This window comes from Babylonia areolata, chromosome 21 (assembly GCF_041734735.1).
Source record: "Babylonia areolata isolate BAREFJ2019XMU chromosome 21, ASM4173473v1, whole genome shotgun sequence".
In the NCBI taxonomy this organism is placed as follows: Eukaryota; Metazoa; Mollusca; class Gastropoda; order Neogastropoda; family Buccinidae; genus Babylonia; species Babylonia areolata.
Genome location: NC_134896.1, coordinates 12,879,937 through 12,885,826, shown reverse-complemented (window position 1 = coordinate 12,885,826; position 5,890 = coordinate 12,879,937).

The following is a 5,890-nucleotide window of genomic DNA, read 5'->3' as shown; positions in this document are numbered from 1 at the left end:
TTTTACGAGGGTAAAGGAGTAAGCACAAAATACTTGTTTACATCTAGCCCTCTAGGCAAGAATAATAATTGAGAAAAAAAAGTAAAAAAAAAAAAAAAAAAAAAGAAGAAGAAGTGAGAGTCAATTCACAACACCAACGTCAAAATTACACAAGCATGTGCAAACATAAACATAGAACTTATGTACAATACAATATCGCGATAGATGAATAACGAGGACAATAGGGCAGGGGCGTAGTGGAGAGCGGAAGGAAGAATGGACAAGGGGAAGAGTAAAGAAGGTAGGGGAGGCTGACTGAACAGACAGATATAGTGACAGCAACAGTGAAGACAGACATAGAGAGAGAGACTGACAGGGGAGGAGAGAGGCGTATATATATTGACAATCTATACATGTTTGTTGTTTATAATTGATATGTGTCACATAATCACATGTTTTTCAATAAATGTGCACGATATATGTTTTTAAAGTCAGGGATGCTTTTTACAGTGTTTACATTGAGGCAGGATAATAATTCACTCCATAAACAGACCCCTGAATAAGACAAACTAGATTTAAAAAGATCGATCCTTGGAAGTGGTACCATAACTTTATGAACATGACGGTGAGTGTTGGTTACAAATTTATTCTTTAGTGAGGGGGGAGCAAATCCAGACATGATTTTGAACATAGACCTTTGTTAAATAGAAGTTTTGTTTTCAGTGGGAGGATATTGAGAGCTTTATAATCAGATACAGTCAATGATGAAGATTTTTTTTAAATCAATTTTACAGCTCTTCTATGCAGACTCAATAGAGGTTTTATAACACTGTCACTCGCCGAATCCCACACTGTCGAAGCATAGTTAATGTGTGATTCTATATAAGCACTGACAAATAGTTTTCGGCAGTGAAGATCCAAAAAGTGTTTAATTCTAGGCAGTTGATAAATATTTTTTTATACCTGTTTGCGTAACAGAAAAATATGATGTGACCATGACAAATTATTAACGATAGTGATGCTAAGGATTTTATGGTGGTCAATTTCTTCAATCTTGTTGCCTTTGATGCAAATAGGCGAACAGTTTATGGACATATTTTGACGTTTTTGCCTTGTTGTGATTATTAGGAATTTTGATTTTTTAGGATGGAGATACATGTGGTTTAGTTCGGACCATTCAATCAAATGGTCAATACTTTCCTGAAGAGTAAAAGACACGGTACATAGGTTGGTATGACTAGTATGAATGGTGGTGTCATCAGCAAACATTTCACATGGTGTCTTGATAGATAAGGGAAGGTAATTAATATATGCAGAAAATAAGATAGGTCCCAAAACAGAACCTTGAGGTACACCATAGGTAATTGGTAATAACATTGATTTTGAACCATTTATGAGCACAAGTTGCAAAGAAGAATGTGTACAAAAAATCATTTGCCCCCTCTGCTGTTGCTGTGATAAATGATTCACTCAAATAATGTTTTTATTCCATTGCCTGTGATTTGTTAATTGTTATGATGGCAGTTGTCTTTCTTCCCTATATGTATGCATGCATGCGTGTAAAGAAAAAAAGTGAGGGGAGGGGGTGAGGGGAGAAGTGTGTGTGTGTGTGTGTGTGTGTGTGTGTGTGTGTGTGTGTGTGTGTGTGTGTGTGTGTGTGTGTGTGTTGTGTGTGTGTGTGAGCGCGTGCTCAGTGTTATTGTTTTGCCTGCAGAGGGGCGTGAAAGGAGTTTTACATGCTTTTAGTCTTGGTGGCGGTTGACCCTTCAAATGTGATCTCATGTTCTTAAATGTTATAATTATCTTACTGAATATTTTCTTATTATATCATTGAAATGTTTCACTTTATCTTAAAATGTAATTTTTGTTTTCTTACCTAAATGTTTTCTTTTAACGTGATAGTTAATATGTATGCTGTGATCAAGGAAGGGTGTGCCAGTTGCTCATTCGTTTTTTCGGTTTTATCTGTTGATGAGCATTTGTCTTTTTAAATGTTATTATTATCTTACTGAATATTCTCCTTTTTATAATGATTGAAACGTACACATACGCGTGAGCGCTCAACACGCAGGCACACACGCGCGTGTGCGCGTGTGCGCACACACAAAACGATGCATGCACACGCACGGGCACGCACACAACACACACACACAGTTGTTAAACTCTGAATGTAATAGTATCTTACCCACATGTTTTTCTTTCTACACAATAATTGATGTGTGCATGGTGATAAGTGAGGGGTGTGTCAGGTTTTGGATTTTTTTGGCTCACGGGCATTTTATTTTAAGTGAGCCTAAAGAAAATTTTCTGTTTTTGGTTGAAGCAGATAATAAAGTATTTTGAATTGAATTGAATTGTTTTCTTTCAGAGAGAAAAGATGAGATAAGTTCTAATGTATTCAAAGACAAACCATAAATCTTTAGTTTTTTCAGGAGGAGAGAATGATCAATTACATCAAAAGCCTTCATAAAGTCGACAACAAGAGCTCCAGTAATTTCGTTATTATTAATGTTAGTAAGCCATTGCTCTACTAAATTTGTTAGTGCAGAATGACATGAGTGATTAGCTCTAAATCCAGACTGATTTGGAAGGAACAAGTCAAAGTTATTAAAATGCTTAAGAATATGTTTATTTATATGATTTTCCAGGGGTTTTGATAATATTGGCAAAATGGAAATTGGTCTGTAGTTTGATGGTTCAGAGCGATCACCATTCTTATATATAGGAATAACTTAGCAGTTTTGAGCGTTTTGGGAATCTTATTTTTTGTAATACTTAAATTATATATGTATGTAAGGGATTCTGCTATTATAGGAGCTGAGTGAAGTTTTAATATTTTTCCGTCTATGCCATCAAGACCTCTTGTAATTGTTTGTTTTAAATGGATCAGGGCATTATAAACTTCATGTACACATATCAAAGGAATATCTAATGTGGATGAAATATTTTTTGATCGACAGAATTCTAACAGAGCATCTAGAGAGTTAAAGTTTGATTTGTCTGATTTTGTAATTGAAGTAGCTATGTTACAGAAATGTGAGTTAAGTCTATCTGTGGATATGCCTGTGAGTGATGTAATTTGTGTGGCTCTATTCTTATTATTCAACTGATTTATGGCTTTCCATAAAGACTTACTGTCAGACTTAGAAGTGATCAACTTTTGAAAATATTTCTTTTTCGCTAAACGTTTCAAGTTATTTACTGAATTTCTTTGTTTTTGAAAATCTTCTCGGGTTCCAGTTGATAAAAGAAAATCTCTGAAATCGATGGCGTCTTTGAGAGAGAGAGAGAGAGAGAGAGAGAGAGAGATGGTTTATTCATTTTAGGCCGAAGCCCCTCATGAAGGGGAAAGTGAACAGACAATAATCATATCATTTAAGACATAAGGATTAAAACAATGCAGCTATAGATATATCAGGTTAATCAGGAAAATCAAGAAGTGAACATTTCCCTGTATCAAAATGCTTTGTAGAAAAACAGACAAATTTCGCACAACATCATGGTCAGTACAAGACAACAATAAAACCGATAGACGAGGATAGAGACAGAGAGAGGGAGAGTAAGATACAGAGAGAAAGAGAGAGGGAGATGGAGAGAGACACAGAGACAGAAAGACACAGAGACTGAGACAGAGGGAGACGGAGATCGAGACAGAAAGAAGGAGGCAGGGGCAGAGACAGAGAGAAGGAGGTGGGGACAGAGAGGGGGAGAGGGAGATGGAGGCACAGACAGATACAGAGACAGTGATATTTAAAAATATCACTAAGGAGGTGAGAACTAGGTACAAAACAAGAGATCTTCATCATCTGTGATTGATTCCGATATTTTTCTGGACATTTTCCCCAGTGAGAGAAGAATTACGAACAGTCATATACTCACAAGAAGCTATTCCATCTGTGTATCAGTGTCAGTATCAGTAGCTCAAGGAGGCGTCACTGCGGTCACACAAATCCATATACGCTACACCACATCTGCCAAACAGATGTCTGAGCAGCAGCATAACTCAGAGTGCTTAGTCAGGCCTTGACAAAAATTAGAAAATGAAAATAAAAATAACTAAACAAATAAAGAAGTAAATGAATATATAATTAGATATGAAAAAAGAATAAATATTTAAACAAATAAAGAAGTTAATGAATATTTAAATATGAAAAAAACCCACTTAGTTGGGCCTTAAAGAAAAAAAATGAATGAATAGGTACATGAACAGACATTAAAACAAATAGATAAATAAATAAATACAATTTATTTATCAGCCATCATCGAAAAGGAAAGGAAAAATGGAAAAGCAACAATTAGTCCAGTAGCTGGGGGGGAGAACAAAATTATCTAAGAGCAGTGGCTTGTATGGTCTTCATGTGTTATGAAACTCCTACCATCGTCAATTTAGTCGTCTTACCAGCATCTTTACTTCAGGATCTTTTTGAGGGAGCAGTATCGTATGGTATGTTTGAGACTCTTTCCCAGCCTAAAGGCGATAGCAGGCACTGCTCTGCAGAACTAATTAACATCCTTGTGAACCTCCCATTGAACGTGTCCCTTAAGCCGGATGACATGTGTGAGTGAATGGTGTTGGCGGTGTTCTGCCAAGCTGTGGCGGGTTGATGGTGTTTTCGTTGCTGGGACAAGTTGGAGTAGTTGGGTCTACAAGGAACTTTGATGTTGATGCTGTTTTTGTCTGCTCTCTGTCTGTAGTTTTCAGCCTGTCTCTGTTTGTTCTTTCTCTGTTTGCTTTTCCGTCTGTCTCTCTTTTGTCTTGTTTGCTTATTCCACACACACACATCTCTGTCTCTGTCTCTCTCTCTCTCTCTCGTCCAATACCACTCTCAGTAAAGAGACGTGAAATTAACGAAAACAACCGACACAAATAGAAACGTTCGTCGAGTGTTGAATATCCCATCTCCTTGTCACAGGTAATGACTTTTGTCTCCTTGTACAGTGAAGAACCACCACCCATCCCACAGACATCCCGGGCTTTAGAGGGATAATAAGGCAGGTGAGGGTGGGAAGGGGGGGAGGTCACTTTTTACAGCTAGCTTTAAAATCAAGCAGAACAGTAAGTCCATTGGCTAAAGTAGCGACCTTCACTTTTATAGGAGGATTAGGTAACGCACAATATAGGTGAGAAACTAGCACTATTGTCTGCCTCCTAAGATCAATTCCCTATGAGGATTAAAAGGTTCCGTGCGTAACTGCGGTTTCTTTATTGTGTGTGACATCACCTTGTCTCTGTCACTGATCTGGTTTCTGTTCCTTCCCGTCTGACAGCAGACAAGTCACCAGTCAAACCAAAGAGCTTCCCCCTAATCTGGCTTTTGGTCAATGAAGAATGTCGTAAGCACCGTCCTTTCATGACAGCACAGATAATACCCAAAGACATTCGCTTTGTGGTCTTTTGTGAGTCAGTCAGTGTCGTTTCTTCTTCTTCTTCTTCCTTTTCGGCGTCATCGTCGTCATCGTCGTCTGTGAAGTCACTGAAGAGCCGCAATGAATTGTTTACCAGATACCTCCAACTCTTGTTGATTGTGTGTCAAAGCCTCTACTGGGTCTCTGCAAATGGTGCTTTTAAACCAATCCGATTTATATTTTTTATATCAATTTATATTTCTTTCATGCAGCTTGTTTTGCACGAGTCAAATATGGTGAGACCCAGCCATCTCCAGATCGATTTTTTTCTTTCTTTCTTTTGTCTTTTTTTGTCTTCTTTTTTCTTTTTAAGCTGAGTGCATTTACTCCCCTGAAGCAGAAGGTAGTACTGAGTTACAATGTTAGCAACAGCAAAGCAGTGCCTCTGGCTTGACCGACGGACTTTTATTAGTCAGAACACAGTGTGTTTATAGCTCCCCATCACCACCACCACCCTACTCACACCCACCCAACCACTAGAGGCTGAAAGTTCTGCCATAGTGAC